We start from the raw sequence: 12,035 nt of genomic DNA on the forward strand, positions 1-12,035 counted from the left end.
TCAGTTTGAGCTGCAGCAGAAAGTTTGCGGCAGCTCAAACTTGCAGCCAGATACTTACTGTAATCCTCCGCCCATGTGAGTGTACCCTGTACGTTCACATTGGGGGGGGGGGGGGGGGGGACATCCAGCTGTTGCATAACTACAACTCCCAGCATGCCCGTTGGCTGTCGGTGACTGCTGAGAGTTGTAGTTTTGCAATAACTGTAGGCACGCTGGTTATGTATCACTGAGTTTGTGACCTAACTCAGTGTTTCACAACCAGTGTGCCTCCAGCTGTTGCAAAACTACAACTCCCAGCATGTACGGTGCATGGTGTACGGTGACTGCTGAGAGTTGTAGTTTGCAACAGCTGGAGGCACACCGGTCGTGAAACACTGAGTTAGGTAAAAAAAAAAACTCTGAGTTTCACAACCAGTGTGCCTTCAGCTGTTGCAAAACTACAACTCTCAGCAGTCACCGACAGCCAACGGGCATGCTGGGAGTTGTAGTTATGCAACCAGAAGATGCACAACTACAACTCCCAGCATGCACTTTAGCTGTTTGTGCAAGCTGGGAGTTGTAGTTATACAACAGCTGAAGGTACACTTTTCCATAGAAAAAAATGTGCCTCCAGCTGTTGCAAAACCATAAGTCCCAGCATGCCCATAAGGGAATGCTGGGAGTTGTGGTGGTCTGCCTCCTGCTGTTGCATAACTACAGCTCCCAGCATGCCCTTTTTGCATGCTGGGAGCTGTTGCTAAGCAACAGCAGGAGGCTGTCACTCACCTCCAACGATCCAGACGCTGCAGGTCAGTCCCGCCGCCGCCGCTGCTCTTGGGGCCCCGATCCCAACAGGGACTCCGGGGATCGGGGTCCCCAGCACCCGGGGTGCACGTCCCGCACCTGCTCATGTCCTCTGGAAGAGGGGCGGAGCGGGTGCGGGAGTGACACCCACAGCAGGCGCCCTGATTGGTCGGCCGGTAATCCGGCCGACGAATCAGGGCGATCGTGAGGTGGCACCAGTGCCACCTCACCCCTGCTGGCTCTGGCTGTTCGGGGCCGTCAGAGACGGCCCCGAACAGCCAGTAATTCCGGGTCACCGGGTCACTGGAGACCCGATTGACCCGGAATCGCCGCAGATCGCTGGACTGAATTGTCCAGCGATCTGCGGCGATCGCCGACATGGGGGGGCATAATGACCCCCCTGGGCGATATGCCGGGATGCCTGCTGAACGATTTCAGCAGGCATCCGGCTCCGGTCCCCAACCGGCCAGCGGTGGGGGCCGGAATTCCCACAGGCGTATGGATACGCCCTCGGACCTTAAGGACTCGGGATGAAGGGCGTATCCATACGCCCTATGTCCTGAAGAGGTTAATCTGAGCAATTTGTCCCTTCTTTTCTGCATAGAGATGCTTAGAGACTATCAAGGCATCTGTACTCCATGCACTAAAACAAAGCACAAACATAGAGATAGCTACACTTAAATTTTTCAGCTGGTATACCCCGATAAATACGGTATATATATATATATATATAAGAAATTTTTGATCCGCAGTAAGAATGAACCTGTTCATTCTTTGCGCGGAATTCCATGAGAACTGCATTGCCAATAAATGATGACGGTGCAGAACCACTGCCAGACGAAATCTTTGCGAGAGGAATTCCGTAAGCAGAGATTACGCTAAAATTACTCAATGTGAACATACCCTATAAGTACAGCACTTTGTTTTTGTAGATTGTTATGCACACCATTATTGTAGAGATCCATAATGCAAGAAGGGAGATGGCACACATGATTTTAGTTTGGTAAAAGAATGGGTATTGCTGTCTTGCACCTAGACAAACCAGAGCAATGTTTTGTGGATGGATGAAACCAAAATAGAGCTTTTTAATTTAATCCCTTAACGACCACAGAAGTCCCCAGGAGGTACTTCACGCACCAGAATGTACATTTACAGTAAGTCCTGTACATGACCGCGAGCACCGCTCCGATGCTCGCGGTCATGTACAGGACTTACTGTACTGTATCAGCAGCCAGGGACCCGCCGGTAATGACAGACATCAGCGATTGCGCCTCACCTTCCTCCAGCGGTCTCCACGGGTCTCTTGCTCTGGTCTGAGATCGAGGAGACTAGAGCAGAAGATTGCCGATAACACTGATCAGTGCTATGTCCTATACATAGCACTGAATAGTATTAGCAATCAAATTATTGCTATAGATTGTCCCCTATGGGGACATAAAAAGTGTTAAAAAAAAGTTTTAAAAAAAGTGAAAAATCTCCTCCCCCAATAAAAATGTAAATTGTCCCTTTTCCCATTTTACCCCTAAAAAGCATAAAAAAATAATAATTTATAAACATATTTGGTATTTCCGTGTGCGTAAATGTCAAACTATCAAAATATAATGTTAATGATCCAGTACGGTGAACGGCGTAAACGTAAACGCAAATGTGGTATTGATAAAAAGTACAGATCACGGCGCACAAAATTAACTCTCAAACTGCTGCTTATACGGAAAAGTGAAAAAGTTATACGTGGTCAAAATAAGTTGATTTCAAACATACTAATTTTGTCAAAAATATTGATATTTTTAAAAGCAGCACAATAATAGAAAAGTATGTAAAGATGGGTATCATTTTAATTTTATTGACCCACAGAATAAAGAAAACATGTAATTTTTTACCGTAAAATGTACAGTGTGAAAATGAAACCCTCCAAAATTTGCTAAATTGCGGTTTTCATTTAAATTTCCTCACTAAAAAATAATACATTTTATGGTAAAATTGGAGGTGTCATTAAAAAAGTGCAATTGGTCACGCAAAAAACAAGCCCTCATATGGATCTGTGGATGGAAATATAAAATAGCTATGGATTTTAAAAGATAAGGAGGAAAAAACAAAAACACTAAAAAAAATTGGCTTGGTTCTTAATAGTGATGAGTGGCAGGGGCCATATTCGAATTTGCGATATTTAGCAAATATATTGACGAATATTCGTCCTATGTTCGTGAAATTTGCCTATTCGCTATGTTCGTAATTAAATTTGTATAGTGTGCATGTGCGAGTAAATCTTTCACCTAAAATGAGGGAGGGATCAGTGTCCTCTGGAAGTGCCGATATTCGCGAATATTTGCATATTTGCATATACAAAATATTCGCGTTCCACACCGACTCACACAGTAAATAATATTGGAACCTTCTTTGAACCACAAGCTGGAAGCAGGGAGAGATGATCACTTTTTTTTTTTACACAGTACATGTCATTGTTGTGATGTGTACTGTGAAGAAAAAAAACAAGACCGATTATTCGTTATTACGAATATATATCGCTATATTTGAAATATTCGTGAAATCACGAAGTGCAGATATTCTCGGTAAAATTTTGCATTTCGAATATCCTCGCTCAACACTAGTCCTTAAGGGGTTAAATGAGAAGTGTCATGTTTGGAGAAAAGAAAACACTGAATTCCAGCATAAAAACCTCATACCATCTGTGAATCACTGTGGTGATAGTATCATGGTTTGGGTCTATTTTGCTGAATCTGGGCCAGGACAGATTTTCGTCATTGATAGAACAATGAATTCTGCATTATACCAGCAAATGCTAAAGGAAAATATCAGAACATCTGCCTGTGAGTTGTGTGAGTTGAATCTCTAGGGAGCATGGGTCATGCAACAAAACAATGACCCTAAGTACACACCAAATCATAGAAGGCCCTGAAGTGATCAGTTCATGCGAAGAAACCCACCTATATAACAGAGTTGAACCTGTGTTATACAGAGAAATTGAACTAAAATGTCTCCAAGTCGATATGCAAAACTATTCAAAAATTATTAGACATGGTTAGATGCAGTTATTGCTGCTCAAGGAAGTCATATAAGATGCTAAAAGCACATACAGATATGTGATATTGGATAATTGTTCTCAATAAATCAATTATCAAGTCTAATATTTGTGACTCATTTGTTTTATGTGATTCTCTATCTGCTTTAAAGGTGTACTCTGGTGGAAAACAGTGTTTTTCACATACACTGTTGCAAGAAAGTTAAATTGATTTATAAATTACAGCCTGTATGCTCCAGAGGAAGTTGAGTTGTTCTTTTCTGTTTGAGCACAGTGCTCTCTGCTGACACCTCTGTCCATGTCAGGAACTGTCTGGGGCAGGAGAGGTTTGCTATGGGGATTTGCTTCTACTCTAGACAGTTCCTCACACAGACAGAGGTTTCATCAGAGAGCACTGTGGTGAGACTGAAAAAAACAACTCAAGTTCCTCTGTAGTATACAGCAGCTGATAAGTACCGGAAGGATTAAGATTTTTTTAAGAGAAGTAATTTACAAATCTGTTTAACTTTCTGGAACCAACCAGTTGATATGAAAAAACTTGTTTTCCACCGGAGTACCCCTTTAACCCCTTAAGGATGCAGCCCATTTTGACTTTAACCCCTTAAGGACCCTTGACGTACGCGTACGTCATGACACCCTGGTACTTAACCCCTTAAGGACTCAGGGTTTTTCCGTTTTTGCACTTTCGTTTTTTCCTCCTTACCTTTTAAAAATCATAACCCTTTCAATTTTCCACCTAAAAATCCATATTATGGCTTATTTCTTACGTTGCCAATTCTACTTTGCAGTGACATTAGTCATTTACCCAAAAATGCACGGCGAAACGGGAAAAAAAATCATTGTGCGACAAAATCGAAGAAAAAACGCCATTTTGTAACTTTTGGGGGCTTCCGTTTCTACGCAGTGCATATTTTGGTAAAAATTACACCTTATCATTATTCTGTAGATCCAGACGGTTAAAATGATACCCTACTTATATAGGTTTGATTTTGTCGCACTTCTGGAAAAAATCATAACTACATGCAGGAAAATTTATACGTTTAAAAATGTCATCTTCTGACCCCTATAACTTTTTTATTTTTCCACGTACAGGGAGGTATGAGGACTCATTTTATGCACCGTGATCTGAAGTTTTTATCAGTATGATTTTTGTTTTGATCGGACTTTTTGATCACTTTGTATTCATTTTTTAATGGTATAAAAAGTGACCAAAAATGCGCTTTTTTGACTTTGGAGTTTTTTTGCGCGTACGCCATTGACCGTGCGGTTTAATTAATGATATATTTTTATAGTTCGGACATTTACGCACGCCGCGATACCACATATGTTTATTTTTATTTTTTTATTAAAGTTTCAAACTTTTATTAGGGAAGGGGTTAAATGACCTTTATTAACACTTTTTTTTACATTTTTTTTGCAGTGTTATAGGTCCCATAGGGACCTATAACACTGCACACACTGATGTCGGCTATCGCGGCAAATCGCAAGTGAATTCACACTTGCGTTTTGCCCGATTACGGGTCATTACACGCCTGTGATCAGTGTTATCGGCCCTTGACTGCTCCTGCCTGGATCTCAGGCACGGAGCAGTCATTCGCCGATCGGACACCGAGGAGGCAGATAAGGGCCCTCCCGGTGTCCTGTCAGCTGTTCGGGACGCCACGATTTCACCGCGGCGGTCCCGAACAGCCCGACTGAGCAGTCTGGTCACTTTCACTTTCACTTTAGAAGCGGCGGTTCTAAAGGGTTAATACCGCACATCGCCGTGATTGGCGATGTGTGGTATTAGCCGCGGGTCCCGGCCGTTGATGAGCGCCGGGACCGACACGATATGATGCTGCATATTGCAGGAGCCGGCGCAGGACGTAAATATACGTCCTGCGTCGTTAAGGGGTTGAGGACCCATGATGTACGCGTACGTCATGGAGAATTCCGGTCCCCGCCGGGCGGGGATCGGACCGGGATGCCTGCTGAAATCATTCAGCAGGCATCCCGTGCAAACGCCCAGGGGGGTCATTAGACCCCCCCCCCCCATGTCGGCTATCTTGGCAAATCGCAAGTGAATTCACACTTGCGTTTTGCCCGATTACGGGTCATTACGGGTCTATGGTGACCCGGAATATAAAGGGGATCACGGTTGTCTAAGACACGCACGATCCCCCTGAAGGCATAGGAGTGAGGTGGCAGGGGTGCCACCCCTCCTATCCCTGCTATTGGTGGTCTAGACGCCACCACCAATAGCAGATCGGGGGCGGGGGGGTTAACTTTTGTTTTCCCTGTCCTGCCCACCCACAATAGGCGAGGCAGAATGGGGAAACGACAGAGGACCGGCGCTGAAGATCCACTTACCGATCCGGGCAGACGTCGGAGGCAGCGGGCGACGGAGATCGGCAGGCGGCGATGACGTGCGGCAGGATCCGACGGAAGCCGGTGAGTAGCAACATCTGGAGGGTACAGTTTGAGACCATTATACAGTGGTCTCTAACTGTAGCCCTCCAGATCTTGCAAAACTACAACTCCTAGCATGCCCAAACAGCTGTTTGCTGTCTGGGCATGCTGGAATTTGTAGTTTTGCAACAGCTGGAGGACCACAGTTTGGAGATCACTTTGCAGTGTTCTCTAAAACTGTAGCCCTCCAGATGTTGCAAAACTGCAAATCCCAGCATGCCCAAACAGCTGTCTCGGCATGCTGGGAGTTGCGTACCTCCAACTATTGCATAACTACATCTCCCAGCATGCCCTTCGGCGATCAGTACATGCTGGGAGTTGTAGTTTTGCAACATCTGGAGGCAAACTGGTTGGAAAATACTGAGTTAGGTAACAGAACCTAACTGAAGGTTTTCTAATCAGTGTGCCTCCAGCTGTTGCAAAAGTACAACTCCCAGCATGCACGGTCTGTCAGTACATGTTTTGAAACAGCTGGAGGTTTGCCCCCCCCAGGTGAACGTACAGGGTACATTCACACGGGCAGGTTTACAGTAAGTTTCCTGCTTCAAGTTTGGGCTGCGACAAATTTTTCGCCGTAGCGCAAACTCCTAGCGGGAAACTCACCGTAACACGCCAGTGCGAATGTACCCTATAAGCACTACACTACATTACACTACACTATAACACATAATAAAGGGTAAAACACTACATATACACCCCCTTACACTGTCCCCCCCAATAAAAATTTAAAACATATTGTATGGCAGTGTTTGCAAAATGGAGCCTCCAGCTGTTGCAAAACAACAACTCCCAGCATTTTCGGACAGCCACTGAGTGTCCAGGCATGCTGGGAATTTAGAAACAGCTGGAGGCACTCTGTTTGGGAATCACTGGCGTAGAATACCCCTATGTCCACCCCTATGCAATCCCCAATTTAGTCCTCAAATGCGCATGGTGCTCTCTCACTTCGGAGCCCTGTCGTATTTCAAGGAAACAGTTTAGGGCCACATATATGTGGTATTTCCGTACTCAGGAGAAATTGCACTACAAATTTTGGGGGGCTTCTTCTCCTTTTACCTCTTATGAAAAGGAAAAGTTGGGGGCTACACCAGTTTGTTAGTGTAAAAAAAAAAAAATAAATCACTAACATGCTGGTGTTGCCCCATACTTTTTATTTTCACAAGCGGTAAAAGGAAAAAAAGACCCCCAAAATTTGTAACACAATTTCTCCTGAATACGGAAATACCCCATATGTGGGTGTAAAATGCTCTGCGGGCGCACAACAAGGCTCAGGAGTGAGAGCGCACTATGTACATTTTAGGCCTAAATTGGTGATTTGCACAGGAGTGGCTGATTTTACAGCGGTTCTGACATAAACACAAAAAAAGAAATACCCACATGTGACCCCATTTTGGAAACTACACCCCTCATGTAATGTAATAAGGGGTATAGTGAGCATTTACGCCCCACAGGTGTCTGACAGATTTTTGGAACAGTGGTCTGTGAAAATTAAAAATGTAACAGCACACGAGCGCTGTGCTCGTGAAGTCAGCAGACAGTTCTGTGTTTCAAAAAGAAAATAATTTCCGCTGTAGTATTCAGCAGCTAATAAGTACAGGAAGGATTAAGATTTTTTAATAGAAGTAATTTACAAATCTGTTTAACTTTCTGGCACCAGTTGATTTAAAAAAAAAAAAGAAGTTTTTCACCGGAGTACCCCTTTAACCCCTTAAAGACCCAGCCATTTTACACGTTAGGACCCGGCCATTTTTTGCACATCTGACCACTGTCATTTTAAACATTAATAACTTTGGAATGAAATTTAGTTATCATTCTGATTCAGAGATAGTTTTTTCGTGACATATTTTACTTTAACATAGTGGTAAAATTTTGTGGTAACTTGCATCCTTTCTTGGTGAAAAATCCCAAAATTTGATGAAAAATTTGAAAAATTTGCATTTTTCTAACTTTGAAGCTCTCTGCTTGTAAGGAAAATGGATATTCCAAATCATTTTTTTAAATTCACATATACAATATGTCTACTTTATGTTTGCATCATAAAATTGATGAGTTTTTACTTTTGGAAGACACCAGAGGGCTTCAAAGTTCAGCAGCAATTTTCCAATTTTTCACAAAATTTCAAAACTCACAATTTTTCAGGGACCAGTTCAGGTTTGAAGTGGATTTGAAGGGTCTTCATCTTAGAAATACCCCACAAATGACCCCATTATAAAACTGCGCCTCCCAAAATATTCAAAATGACATTCAGTCAGCATTTTAATCCTTTAGGTGTTTCACAGGAATAGCAGCAAAGTGAAGGAGAAAATTCACAATCTCCATTTTTTACACTCGCATGTTCTTGTAGACCCAATTTTTGAATTTTTACAAGGGGTAAAAGGAGAAAATGTATACTTATGTTTGTAGCCCAATTTCTCTCGAGTAAGCACATACCTCATATGTATATGTAAAGTGTTCGGCGGGCGCAGTAGAGGGCTCAGAAGCGAAGGAGCGACAAGGGGATTTTGAAGAGTACGTTTTTCTGAAATGGTTTTTGGGGGGCATGTTGCATTTAGGAAGCCCCTATGGTGCCAGAACAGCAAAAAAAAAAAAAAAAAAACACATGGCATACCATTTTGGAAACTAGACCCCTTGAGGAACGTAACAAGGAATAAAGTGAGCCTTAATACCCCACAGGGGTTTCACGACTTTTGCATACGTAAAAAAAAGAATAATAATTTTCACTAAAATGTGTGTTTCCCCCCCAAATTTCACATTTTTGCAAGGGTTAATAGCAGAAAATAACCCCAAAATTTGTAACCCCATCTCTTCTGAGTATGGAGGTACCCCATAAGTTGACCAGAAGTGCACTACGGGCGAACTACAATGCTCAGAAGAGAAGGAGTCATATTTGGCTTTTTGAGAGCAAATTTTGCTCGGGGGGCATGTTGCATTTAGGAAGCCCCTATGGTGCCAGGACAGCAAAAAATAAATAAAAACACATTGCATACCATTTTGGAAACCAAACCCCTTGAGGAACATAACAAGCGGTACAGTGAGCATTTACCCCCCACTGGTGTCTGTCAGATCTTTGGAACAGTGGGCTGTACAAAATTTTTATTTTGCTCAGCCCACAGTTCCAAAGATCTGTCAGACACCAGTGGGGTGTAAATTCTCACTGCACCCCTCATTGCATTCCGTGAGGGGTGTAGTTTCCGAAATGGGGTCACATGTGGGGTTTAGTTTTTTTTGCGTTTGTCAAAACCGCTGTAACAATCAGCCACCCCTGTGCAAATCACCTCAAATGTACATGTGCACTCTCCCTTCTGGGCCTTGTTGTGCGCCCCCAGAGCACTTTGCGCCCACATATGGGGTATCTCCGGGAGAAATTGCATTACAAATTTTGTTCCCTTTTACTTCTTGTCAAAATGAAAAGTATAGGGCAACACCAGCATGTTAGTGTAAACATTTTTTTTTTACACTAACATGCTGGTGTAGACCCCAACTTCACCTTTTCATAAGGGGTGAAAGGAGAAAAAGACCCCCAAAATTTGTTAGGCAATTTCTCCCGAGTACGGCGATACCCCATATGTGTCCCTAAACTGTTGCCTTGAAATACGACAGGGCTCCGAAGTGAGAGAGTGCCATGCGCATTTAAGGCCTGAATTAGGGATTTGCATAGGGGTGGACATAGGGGTATTCTATGCAAGTGATTCCCAAACAGGGTGCCTCCAGCTGTTGCAAAACTCCCAGCATGCATGGACAGTCAACGGCTGTCCGGCAATACTGGGAGTTGTTGTTTTGCAACAGCTGGAGGCTCCATTTTGGAAAGAGTGGCATACCAGATGTATTTCATTTTTATTGGGGAGGGGGGCTGTGTAGGGGTATGTGTATATGTAGTGTTTTTTACTTTTCATTTTATTTTGTGCTAGTGTAGTGTAGTGTTTTTAGGGTACAGTCACACGGGGCGGGGGATTACAGCGAGTTTCCCGCTGCGAGTTTGAGCTGCCGCGCAAAATTTGCTGCATCGCAAACTTGCAGCCTGATACTCACTGTAAGCCCCCTGCCCATGTGAATGTACCCTGTACATTCACGGGGGGGGGGGGGGGACCTCCAGCTGTTGCAGAACTACAACTCCCAGCATGCACAGTCTATCAGTGCATGCTGGGAGTTATAGTTTTGCAACAGCTGGAGGCACACGGGTTGGGAAACACTGAGTTAGGAAACAGACAATGTTTCCCAACCAGTGTGCCTCCAGTTGTTGCAAAACCACAACTCCCAAACATTCTCAGGCGTGCTGGAAGTAGTAGTTCGGCAACATCTTTAGAGCCAGATGTTTCCGAACTACAACTCCCAGCATGCCTGGGCAGTCTGAGCATGCTTGGAGTTGTAGTTTTGCAACATCTGGTGGACTACAGTTTGCAGACCACTAATACAGTGGTTTCCAATCTGTGCCCTTCCAGATGATGCAAAACTACAACTCCCAGTATGCTATAACTGTCCAGGCATGCTGGGAGTTGTAGTTCTGCAACATCTGAAGGGCCAGATGTTACAGAACTACAACTCCCAGCATGCCTGGACAGTAAGGGCATGCTGAGGATGTGTAGTTTTGCAACATCAGGAAGGGCACAGTGGTCTCCAAACTGTGGACCTCCAGATGTTGCAAAATTGCAACTCCCAGCATGCCCAGACGCCAAGGGATGTCTGGGCATGCTTGGAGTTGTAGTGTAAGGGGACCAGATGGAGCAGTCCAGATCGCTTTACGGTGGTCTGGACTGCTGCAAAGGTCCCGCGCCGCCGATGATCAACTCACCTGTCGCCATCGCAGCCGTCTCTGTTGCTGGGATCCAGGTCTTCAGGGACGAGGTAACTACCGGGGCCGGTCCCCAGCACTCCCCCGTTTCCTGCCGCGTCTTCCGGTCTTCCTCCCGTTCTCCCCGGACTTCCAGGGGCCGGGCAGGGCGGGAGGAAGTAACCGACCCCCCCCCCCCACCCTGCGATTGGTCAGTTAGCTAACTGAGGAATCGCAAGGGATAGGATGTCGCTCCTATACTTTAGCATGGTCCTGGCTGGATCATGCAAAATTACCGGGCGGTCAGGTCCCAGAGACCAGATCAGCCCGGTATCGCCGCAGATCGCAAGGGCGATTTCCCTCGCGATTCGCGGCGATCGCCTACATGGCCCCCCTCGGAGTTTGCCCTGGATGCCTGCTGAAGCATTTCAACAGGCATCCACTTCTGATCTCTGCCCGGCACGCGGCAGGGACCGGAAAACGTCCTTAAAGCCCAGGGTGCGGGGACGTCCCCGTATGTCCTGGGTCCTTAAGAGGTTAAGGACCAGGCCCATTTTGGCCTTAAGGACCAGACCAATTTTATTGTTGCATTTTCGTTTTTTCCTCCTTTCCTTCTAAAAATCATAACTCTCTTATATTTCCATCCAAAGACCCATATGAGGGCTTTTTTTTGCATCAACAATTTTACTTTGTAACTACATCACTTATGTTACCATGAAATGTACGGCGCAACCAAACAAATATTATTTATGTGGGAAAATTGAAAAGAAAACCGAAATTTTGCAAATTTTGGAAGGTTTTGTTTTCACCCTGTACACTTTCCGGTAAAAATGACATGTTTTCGTTATTCTGTGGGTAAATATGATTAAAATGATACCCATGATTATATCCTTTTCTATAATTGTCTATAAAAAATCTCAAACCATTTTAACAAAATTAGTATGTTTGAAATTGCCCTATTTTGACCACCTATAACTTCTAATTTTTCCGTATATG

Source organism: Hyla sarda, chromosome 4, assembly GCF_029499605.1.
Source record: "Hyla sarda isolate aHylSar1 chromosome 4, aHylSar1.hap1, whole genome shotgun sequence".
NCBI lineage: Eukaryota > Metazoa > Chordata > Amphibia > Anura > Hylidae > Hyla > Hyla sarda.